Consider the following 12,608-nt stretch of genomic DNA (forward strand, 5'->3'; position numbering starts at 1 on the left):
CACGCCGCTGACCCCAGTCCTCTCCCTGCGCTCCTACCGAAGCCCGAGCCTCAGCTCCCAGCCCCGCCCGCCACGGCGTGTGAGCAGACAAGCCTCTCGCGCTGGTGAGTGTCGGTCGGCATCGATCCTCTGTGCGGGAATCTCTCCGCTTTGCCCTCCTCACCCCTGTTGCTGTGCTTTCCTCCGCGGCACTGAAGCTCCCTCCCTCCACCACCCGCAGTCTCCGCCCGTGAAGGTGGTCCTAGTGTGTGGAAACATTTCCTCCTTCACAGCTCCCTCCCACTGGTGCAGGTCCCGTCCCTATTCTTTTGTCTCTGTTTATTCGGTTTTCTTTTGCCCAATTCAGGTACGTGGGGAGTTTCTTGCCTTTTGGGAGGTCTGAGGTCTTCTGCCAGTGTTCAGTAGGTGTTTTGTAGTGGTTCCACATGTAGATGTATTTCTGGTGTATCTGTGGGGAGGAAGGTCATCTCCGCGTCTTACTCTTCCACCATCTTCCCCCTCTCTCTATTACTTCTTGAGTCAAGAAATCATTTTTTATTCCTATTATTTACTTGATTATCAGGATCTGGGGGCAAGGAGCAAACTTTTCCTGCAAATCCTTCTGGCAATCTCTGCATAATATTCTTAGAATATAAAACATTTCAAAGACAGCCATGAACTCTGAGTTAAAAGGGGAACGAAAACCTTGGGGATTTGAAATTGTTAACAGACATTCAGAAAAGCTTTTTCAGGGGATGGGGAGGTGGGGAAGGGGAATGAGGAGTTAGTGTTTAATGGGGACAGAGATTCAGTTTAGGAAGGTGAAAAATTCAGGAGATTGATGATGGTGAAATCTTCACAACCATGTAAATGTAATTAATGCCACTGAACTGTACAGTTAAATATGGTTAAAATAGTATGTTTTATATTATGTGACTTTTACCACAATAAAGAAAAAATTTACAAAAAGAAAGAAAAGAAAAGCTTTTCCACATTCTAATTATTTATCTGTCTCCCCTTTTCTTATGCCCTGTATGGACTGTTATTTGTTTTCCGTGTGACAATGAACAACAACTCCCATAATCTTCAACAAAAGAAAAGCTACATGCATGTATGTATGTGTATATATATATATATATATATATATATATATATATATATGCACCTATATGTGTGTGTGTATGTACACAGACACAGACGTACACACACACTCACACACTCTCATAGAGGCATGCACCACACAGGCATTCACATGTTATCCCTATAAACTTGGTAAACCAGATAACTACTGCTATCTAGCAAAATAACAATAGCAGGGATAGATTGTTTACTACAGTAGCTTTTCCTTAAACAAAAATTTTATTAATTTTGCTTATGAGTCTTCAGTTTGGCCAGTAAGTAGACAAATAAGTTAGTAGCACTGGCTTATTTCTACTCTGTACCACGTTGGCTGGGGTAGCTCTGCTGGGGATGGAAGAGCCACTTCCTAGATGGCTGGCAACTCAGTGTTGAACTGGGAAGACCAGGTCAATCATGGCTGGAGCTTGAAGGATGTAGTTCCTTTCCATGTGGGCCTCTCTACATGAGCATCTTCTAGGTTGCTTGGGCTTCTTCACAGCCTAGTGACTTAGTTCCAAGTGTTCACATACCAGGAAAGCCAGGCAGAAGCTTTATCAACCTTTAGACCCATCCTCAGACGGGGTTGTGATGACGCTGTAGCTATAAGAACACCAAGATTCAAAGAGAGAGCGTATAGACCCCACTTCTCTGTGGAATGAGTGATACCAGTTGGGCGGCAGAAAGCATGTGCAAATAAAATTAAATAAGAGATTTTGCCACCAATTTTGATTGAGCTTTAAATAAGAAAATAAAAGCAGTAGTTGCCACAGACAAACTGAGATTGACTCTATGTTCAACTTGAGCTCTCTGTTATAAAATCATAAAATCAAGTTCTCCTTGGGTATACATCTAGAAAGGTATATGTTTTAAAGCATCTAGTTGTAAGCTGCAAGCCTTTATGTTCCCAACAGCACATATGTTACTTTTTTAAGGAATATGCTTGGTGGACTGTAAGAATTTTATTTCTCCAAATGTTACTTAAAATTATAATTTTTTTCTCTTTAGGACAGAACTGATTTCATACTGATTTCATTATGCTCTGCTCAGCACCCGACACACTACTTTGCACACCTGGGTGCTTAATAATGTGATTTGATGATGAATTCCTGTTATAAACCCTTCATGGGATTCAAAATATTTCCCTGTATGATTTGGGTTATGGCATTTGACTAAAGACTTTTTTTTCTTTTTTTCATTTAATAAATATTTATTGAGGATTCTCAAGGTCAAAGTTTTTAATTATGGGCTTTGAGAATAGGATAGAGGGAACCTAATAAATAAGAGACTTTTTTTTTTTGGAAATTATATAAGGTCCAGGTCAGATGATATAATTTAAATCTATTTATTCAGCTTAAGTATATACAAGGCTGTGCATAAAGGCCATACTCTTGGCCTTTGAGAGAGGGGCAATGTGTTTAGGTCACTTTAGAATATAAGACAATTACCCGAATGGTCAATTCAGCAAGCACTGCTGCACAACTGGCCAGATGTCTCCTATGAATGTCCTTCCACCTCCATCTCAGGGAGACTTTTGTGTTTCTCTGTAGTTAATAAATTATCATAATACTAAAAATCACTTGTAGAGCAGGAATTTGTTCATATCTTTCTTCCTTTTCTGGGTCCATCTGTCCGTATACTTTCCCTAATCCTTCCAGTTGATGAGCTAATGATTTCAGGTTTCAGCCTTTCTTACTGTCTGGCAGCCATCACACGGCGCCAACATCTACCTGAATTTCTTACAGTCAACACAGACTGTTTTGCAATAATTGGCAATAAATATACTAGACATCTAAATTACTTCTTAATGGTTTAGAATTGAAAAGGAAACTGTATTGACTCATTGACCTGGAGATATAACTCCTGGAGATCTTTAGAATGAGATATTGGAAAACCATTAAGTCATTGTTAACTGGTAACATCAGACAAAGCAAATCATTTATCCCTGGAGGACCTGACCTAAAATAAAAAAAATTATATTTAAGATCTCACTCTTCTCTCCAAAGAGCAATTAATGTGTCAGAGTGTAAGTTGATATTTGTTTTCACACAAGCTGTTTTCCTTAAACTGTTTAATGTTTCCTTATAAATAGTTACAACTTTTAGCAGATATGCTAATCAGTTTTTTTGTGTCTGTATAAATGCTGTGTAAATAACTTATTGGATTAATTTTTCATTTCTAACTTTTAGACAATTACATTTTTTACTTCATTTTTCAAGGTGTAAGTTAGTGGATTGCATCAATTAAGGTTGTCATGAGGTGTGAATTTGGAGGATATGTTCTAATTTGCTCTTAAAGAGTGATTAGCAAGTCAAACAATATTTGGGGATGTTATATTTATTTCTAACTTAAAATTAGAATAGAAACTACAAAGCAGAAAAATTATGTTCAATAGTTTTGTTTTTAATAGCATAACATATCTTTTTAACACTGTAAGTTTCCCTAAGAATATTAATTTGGTAAAATAAGACCACCAGATAATGACTGAATAACTGATTTTATTCTTTCTACAATTTTTGCATTAATATCTCAAATCACAGTATGAAACCACATTGCAAAATGAGTTGTAAAAAGAAGTGGCACCTGTTTTAGAGGAGTATTGCAACATCTTTGAAGTAATGCCCATCTTTATCCTGACTTGGGGGTAGTCTTTTCAACTGGTGTTGATTCATACTCAAAATAATGATAAATATTAGTGTGATTCATAGTATTTTCATTTTAACTAGGGTTACAGTCATTAAGTTTGTTCATTTAGAGTTGTGAACATTGAACATAATAATAAATATATATTCCAATTTAATATTCTGAACTAAATGTAAGGGATCTGAGCTAAAGGAAATAGTTTTGATAAGGGATTTTCAGGCTAGCAAAGCAGAAAACAAAACGAATATTGCTAGAATGCTCCATTTCACTTCCCAGGGCCATGCCTAGGTTGTTCTTTGTGCAATCAAAGTTGAATGTGGATCAGAAATGTCATAATACTTATTCATAGCTGCTCTGAATAAAACCCAAACCAAAGAAAATGAAAAGTGAGAAAAAGCAGTGTAAACAAAGGGCAGATGAAAATATTCCCAAGAGGGGGATTTTACTAAGATATGCATAGGACTCAGGAGAAATGTTACTCCATAATTTTAGTGAAATGACAAACAACATATTTATTCCTAAAATAAACAAGAGATCTGATTCAGATGTAAAGTTTTACAAATATTATTATAGGAGATAGAAATTGGGAGATAAAAATTGGGCACCAACTTAAAAGGAAAAGGAGTAGTAAAACCTTCACAGAATAAAAGCACTTTAGAAACAACATAATAACATCATCAGGATGGATGAGAGACTCAGAGATATGACAAAAAAGGAGATCAAATTCCACTTACCGAGGAAGAACAAGGCTGTGAAACAATTGTGGAGAGCATCATGCACAAACCAATGGTGATACTAAATTCCAGAGCATTAAAAAAATGCCAGCAAGTAAATATTCAAACCTCTTATGGACGGAAACTTTCCTGAAGTAAAGACAGACTGGAATCTGAAGCTCAAAAGTCACATCACGAGGCACCGGTGGGTGTGGCAGGGAAAGGAAGATAGAAAATTCTGAAACAGACCTCCCAACAAAAAGCCAGATGCTGCTTAGATTATAAGGAATCCAAATATTGAGGAAACTATTAATATGGTCTCAGATTTTTTCCAATATAGCTTTTAATACTAAAAGAGTAGGAAGCATCTACAAATTTCTGAGGAAAGTATGTCCAAAGAATTTTATATTCATCCCAATTATTCTTCAAATAAAAGTCCAAAGATATACCCTCTCAATTTTACAAGGTTTTAGAGGATACTTGATAGTGAATATTGAGGCTAGAAATATAATAATAAGATGACTGATGGGAGACATTATGTATTTTAATATAGAGAATTAAGGTTAAATAATTGTAAGAACTATTTTTATGTAATAAAATGTAAATATTATAATGACAGGAAAATAATAATATAAAGTTTTGCAGTTAGGAAAGGTCAAAGGAAGTAGAAATGCAAACATTTCTCCATTTATCACAGCAGGGGAATGATCACCAAATAGTGCTTAAAGTCAGAAAAGATTCCTACCTCGTGATTTTTTTCATTATCATTTTTTTCTTAGCTCCCAAGGAGTCTCCTGGTAACTGATATTAGATTTCATTAACATTAGGAAACCATTAATTATAAGGTGCACCACTATTTTATGTAACCCTAATGAAGAAAAATAAAGGATAGAAATAAACTGTGACATATCACTGACTTCCTCAACTATAAGAGCCATTCTGATTTCCAAGAGCTTAGAATGTGGAAACAAGTATCTTTAATTGATGCAACACCATGTGTCTTTTGGTGAAGAAGCATTTATATGAACTTAAAAATTCCCTTTAACTTTAGTATCTACATGTTATATTTAAGTAACCATAAGTTTGAGATCTTTATTCAAAAACATTATATAATACCATTTGCATTTATTCATATGTTCCTATATGTTAAATGTGTACATATATTCTCTCCCACCTTCCCCTGTATCTCTATATCTATCTAGACATTCATCCATTCATACCCTTATATATATTTTCATCCATAGAAAGATGTATGTAAATGTCTCCATCACATAGTAACTAAGGTTTATTCATGTGGTTGAATTTAATACATATATATGTGTGTTTATACATATATGGTTTTCTTTGTTGGTGAGTCCCTTCCTTGAAATTTTTGTAATAAACATCTATCAAATTTGAAAACAATCATTATTCTTAGAAAAATTGCTTTCTACACAGGAATAACTATAAAAAAAAGTCTTGCAATTTTTCTTGGAAAACACTGTTGTATGACCAGCCAAAAGCAGAGATTTGTTCTGATTTCAGTAGGTGTGATCCTGCATATCTAGTTTGGTGTCTGGGTAATTTCTTCACTTCTTTTTGCCTCATAATGTTTTTGAGAAATCAAATACATACATACATATATATAATTTTTTCACTGTTCTACGTTTGGAAAATTACTGTGGAACAATTTTTAGAAAGCTGGAAAGAAGTAGCTGAATATAAATATAAATCATAGTGTTTTCAGGTGCTGAAATGCTGGTGGACATTTTTGTTGCTTTATACTCTCGCTGATAGAATAGATTGATTTGCTCAGTCATACGGAAGATCATAAGGATCTTGTTACATATACTGTACATTATATATAACATGGTATATATATATATACACATATATATGTATATATATAAACTTCTGTCTAAATGTATCAAAAACAAGATAATGTTCTTCATTAAGCAAAGTAGCTCTAAGCACAGGGAAGGAAGGAAGGACCATAAAACTCTACTAGGACCATTGATAGAAGCAAGGGACTGCAGTGGAATCCCCATCTTGAAAAAGTGGAGCTGCAGAAAGGGCAGAAATTGCCCCCAGCTGGGAACCAGACCAGGTGCTCACTATCTTGTGGACACATTTCCATCGGCCCTCCGGAATTTGTAGCCCCCAAGTTGCCAATTTAGAACCTGCTCAGAATGGTGGGACACAGGTGATCTGGAAAATATAATTACAAAACAAACAGAGGAGAAATAATATCCTCAATGTTGTCTTGAAATACAAAACTTTCACCTTGTATTTGCTTGTATACAGAAAACTAACACTATGCAACATAGACAGCAAGCACAACAAAGTTAATCCAGAAAGGAACGTAAACAATGGAAAATATCGGGGAAAAATTGAAATGAGTATATTTCACAAATAGATAATGGAAATATATTATCTAAAATGAAACAGTATCACGAAACTAAACCAGAATAATTGCATAGTAAATCTAGGCAACAATAAATGATAAGAAAAGTGAAACAACACAAATAAGTACAACTCTGAAACATCATTTTTGTTCACAGATCTGCCCATGTGTAATAAAAACAAAGTTCTTTGCACCTGGTGAATATGGCATTATTTTACTAATATGTTAAGCTCATGGGAGGTGATTCCGAGGAGGTCTGGAAACAAATTCTGGATCTTCATTTACATAACATATAAGTTTGGGAAATTTACTTAATCCCTACTACTTCAATTTCCTCATCTGAAGGTCAAAAAATAGCAACTCAGTAGTGAACATTGAAGATTAATCAGCTGATGAAGTGTATTTCATACTAAGCCCATAATGTTAACTTTAATTACTGATTGACAGTGTTTAGTCTTGAAATGGACTCTCTAAATTAGTCATTTAGTGAGTATTAATTATTTTGATGAACAATGAACTCATTATGTGTGGTTGCTTTGTTTGTTTTACCCATAACTAAGACATTTTTCCCTCATGAGAGAAAATAAAATCATTAAATGCCAGGTTTAAGATCCCTGACTGACACACTCTTCCAGGTAAGCTAGTGTGTATTTCAAGGGTTTCACAAATTATTCTTGATTACACAACAAAATTGTCAAGGTAGAAGCTTGCTTAAGCAATTGTACAGTGGTTTTTAAATTTTTGTATTTGTTGCTTTGTTCTCACATTGCATTCCTAACTCCTAACAGAGTAATTGATAGAAAAGGTGTGAAATCTTGTTGCTTTAATTAACAAATAAAAGAAGCATCATGAGGAATATTGTATAAAATCCTTTAGTAATCTGTGATATGCTGATTTACTTTTATTCTTTCCAGCTGCATTTGGAATTTTACATATTTCTTGGGCATAAAAATAGACAGAACGTGGTTCTTGGAAGCTCTACTTTCCAGACCATTATTGCAAAATTCTAAAATTTGTAGAATATACATTTTTTTATTTTCAGTTGATTCAGTAGTTCTTTATACAAAGCTTTACACAACTGAAACAAATATATTTGTGGAATATTCTAGCCATGTCTATCTGGAGAATGTATTACAGTTTATCTGCCTCAAATATTATTATTTTTATATACGTTGCATCATCTATACTTTAAAAGATTTTCATATTGTAGTTTTAGTTTTTTCACACCTATTATGGATATTTAAGGTACTGATTATATTAATGCAAAGATATTTAAAACCAAATGGGAAGTTTTAATTTTAATCTCTCCAACAGATTTGTGTAATTGCCTGACAAAGGGCTGCTTTGGATTTGTTTTGAATTGTGAATTACCATTTATATCTCAGTGGTCTTTAAAAACATGATTAACAAGAAGATTTATGTTGGAAACTATACACATATATATAAATATCAAAATGTTAGGAATATATATATATATATATATATATATATATATATATAATATAGTTTGTTTTTATTTTCTGCTTAAGTATGTGTATGTAACAAAGTACCACACAGTTGGTGGCTTAAAATGATAGACATTTATTTTCTCATAGTTCTGGAGCCTAGAAGTCTAAAACCAAGGTGTCAGTAGGGCTATGATTTCTCTGAAGGTTCTAAGAGAGGAGACTTCCTTGCCTCTTCCAACATTTGGTGTTTGCTACCATTGTTGGCATTCCTTGGCTTGGAGATACATCACTCCAGGCACATGGTCATCTTCTCCCTATGTGTTTTCATAACATTTTCTCTCTGTGCCTCTTTGCCCCAACTCTCCTTTTTATAAGGACACCATATTGGATTAGGGCCCACACTAATGACCTCTTTGTAACTTGATTACCTATGTAAAGACCCTATTTCCAAATAATGTCACAGCTTGAGGTACTGGGGCTTTCCACTTCAACATATCTTTGTAGGGTGACACAATTCAACCAAAATAGTGTGTTTATTTAAAAAATTTACCTTTCAGTAGTTCTAGTTTTCTCCCTTTGTTAAATGAAATTAGGAATCAAGACCAAAATAATTATCATCTTCCAACCAAATTTAATGATTAAAGAAATTTTCAGACAGACCCAAATCTTGAAAAAATGGTCTCATTCACATTTCTTTTAAAATAGGTCATAGTATTACTCTCATTAGATTTCTCTTTAAGATATAAGCTGAGCACAAAATTCATTTCAGATTAGATTTTTGGTGATTGGTTCGGCTGATCAAATTATACAGACTTTGTAGGGAAGGAACATTTTTATGCTTAAATTTTCATCACAAATTTACGAGAGTCGATTCCTTAGGGCAACATTGAAAATATGTTAGTGCACTCAACTACAAACTTCTCAAAATAGGATATTCAAAGGCCAGCCTCTGGCATCTAGAGGTCTCACTCCCAAGGGAGAACAGTGCTAGTAGGGGACACAGCATAGCACTGTTTCCATTAAAATGGAAAGTCATTCTTCCAAAATGGTCTTCCTCACAAAAACATAAAACCTCAGTCTAATCATGATAAAAGCATCAGACAAGTACATGTTGAGGAACAGTCTACCAAATACCTGCCCAGTACTCCTCAATACCAGTAAATGAGTCCTCAAGGTCATTAGAACAGAGTCTGAGAAATCGTCACAGCCAAGAGAGGGCTTGGGAGACATGAAAGTTAATGCAATGTAGTATCCTGGATGGGGTCCTAGAACAGAAAAAGGACGTGAGGGAAAATCTAAGGGCATTTGCATAAACTTTGTTTATAATAACATCAATATTGGTTCCTTAGTTGTGAAAAATGATCCATACTAACACAAGCTGCTAATACAGAAGAGACAGAATGGCATACAGAAACTCTCTAAATGATCTATACAGCTTTTCCACCGATGTAAAAGTATTCTAAGATAAAAAGTTTATTTTAATAAAACGTGGAAGATGAAACCAACATTTGGCAACATCGGCTCCTCACATCCGTGAAGGGGTTACTATCTTGGCTGCAGAAATCGATACTACCTTATCCAAGAAAAGTTTGGTTGCCACTCCACAATGAAAGGAAGGAGGCATATGTCTGGAATATAAGATATCTTCTGGGATATCTCTTCGTATTCCCACGTGCTGGATGACAATCAATGGGAAACTACAGAAACATAAAGGAGCCAGGACTGGAGTGCTAATAGCTCAGAACCTTCAGAAAGCAAGAGGATTTGGGTCATCCCATCAGACAAAGAACTGCACCAAGATGCTTGCAAGTAGGGAAGAAAATAAGGCATGGATAATGAGAGGGTGAGGTTGTAAAAGCTATGACCCTATGACCAATGGTGGAAATGAGGATTTCTTCCTTATTTTGGTATTGATGTATTACTATGTACTACTATTTATGGAGTACTATACTATTAACCAGTTTTCCCCCTTTTCCCATTTACCTGTCATCTCACATAGAAGTGTGAGTGGTAGATATCTTATATTTTAGTATTTAGGCTTATATTTAGTATTTAGTATTTAACATTAAAGCATGTTAAGAGAGGTGCAGCTCAGCTAAAAGAGGAGTGAACCTCACCCAAAGGTGGATAATGTAACTGTGTATCCTCTTTCGGGAGCAGTTGGGAAAGTTCTCAGTGTATGAGAAAAAGCAGAAACGTTGCAGGTGAAAGCACAATTCTATTTACTTGAAAATTAAGGATGGTTAAAAGAGATGTGTGTAGGTGCTGAGATAATAGCTTGGCTGGTGGCATTAAACTGTGTCAACTTAGCTCTGTTTCCCAGAGTTCTCTTTATGAGATGTGCTGGATTAGAGAACTGTGTGGAAGAGCCGAAGGCCAACCCGGTGCAGCAGTCCTTAAGCCTGAAGATCACCGTGGGAGATGGAGGCGCTGTCACTCACACACATCCTCTCTGATCTCCTGGCTCATGAGATCTACCAGGTGCTCTTCCTTCAGGTTCTCCCCAGCCTGGGCCAGGTACCCGTGGGAAGGTCATCAGATTTTTCTTCAGGCCCTTTCCCAGTCAGGGTTTGAGACAGTGAGAGATAGACGCAAGCTTCCCTTTGTTCTTGAGGGTTTAGTTTGTCCTCATGGGTTTGAATTTGTTTCTGTGGTTCTCTGCCGCATATCCAGCTTGTTTTCTGAGCTCATGACACTGACCCCAGGCTCATCATTGTAGCTAGATGCCTTCCAAAGACTTTGTGAGCTCCCACAAAGGACTGTGTAAAGATTAATCAGCACAATCAATGCCCTATATCATGTCATTCATAGTGGTTCTGCTTCTCTGATCAAGCCCTTAGTAATATAAAACACAGAAAGGGAAGCTGTGGAGGTGGAAGTAGATGAACCAGAATGGGAAGCCAGGGGATAAACATCAGGGTCACTTAGCAGACAGAGAATTTGGAGAAGCAGCTGGTTTCTCCTTGCCCACCCCACAGGACTGCTGGAAGAAGCAGAGGTTAGCAGGTATATCTGCATAAGATATAAAGCAGCTAGCAGTCGCTGGAGAGGAGAGGGTTGTCCCAGGAAGAGAGTAGTGTCTTGAGGGTACAGGGAATCCCAAGAAGCAGGAATAAAAATGCCAACTCACCCCAATAGGCAGCATGGCCTTCCCCAGTTAGCCTGCTCAATGACAAGAAACAAGATTTTGTAATCAATCACATCTGTACTCAAAGACAAATGAACACAGATTATCAAATTTAAAAAAAAAAAGTAGAAAAATCAAACCTTACCAGTTACTTGAAGAAAAGCGGTAACATGAATGAGCCATCAACCTTAACCAACAGAATAATTAATTAACATAGGACTGCACAGGAGCAATCCCTAAGCATTTAGACTTTTAAAATAAATGTGTTTAGAGACACTGGACATGATTTAATTCCCACAAAGAATAGTTTTATAAAATAAGGAAAACATATGTTAAAACTTAAAATATTACTATAACAAATTAAGAATGAGAAGAACTTAGTATAAAAGGATTAGAAACAGAATGAAGAGACTTGGGTTATCTGTAAGCGAATATGAATTGGATGAATAACGAACTTTTCAATATATACATTGAATGTGGGATGGCAAACAATATGTTAAATATACTGGGGGAAACTTAACTTGAAACTTGATTTCTCTGTCTAGTCATACTAGAATTTGTGGTAAAAGACAAATGAAAACTTTTTTTTCGTGCTCAAAGGCTCAGAAATTTTTACCAACTAGAGGATATGTCCAAAATAATTATTTAGAAATAAATAGCTTTAAGGAAAGTCTAGGCTAAAAGAAATAGTAATACTAACTATAGCAGTAAAACTTAAGTATATATCTAAATAATTGTTGCCATAATTAAAAAAAACCTAAATACAGAATCCTAGGAGATCTTAAAATGGGAATCGTGGTGGGTGGAAAAGTGAAAATATGCTAAGGTTCTTTTCTTATTCAGAGATAAGATACAAATACTGTTTAAATCCAGACTGTACTGGAAAAATGTGAAACAAAAAAATTGTTCAAATCATGAAAAGAAAAAAAGAGGTAAAGGTAAGATAGAAAGGAGAACTAGAAAACATGAAATACGATGACAGAGATGCAATCAGGGAAATCAATCTAATGATAAGGATGAAGTGGAGATAATCTCAGTGGTTCAAACAACCCAGCAAACAGCCCATGCAATAGGCTATTTACAAAAGATGGTATATATAGTAGAAAAATTAGCAAGTCTGAAAATACTGGAATGGAAATGCCGGTTGTACAAAGAAAATAAACCACATATGGTAACCCTGATGTCAGGTGAAATTCAAA

The sequence above is a fragment of the Grampus griseus genome (genome assembly GCF_964374135.1).
Source record: "Grampus griseus genome assembly, chromosome: 3".
In the NCBI taxonomy this organism is placed as follows: Eukaryota; Metazoa; Chordata; class Mammalia; order Artiodactyla; family Delphinidae; genus Grampus; species Grampus griseus.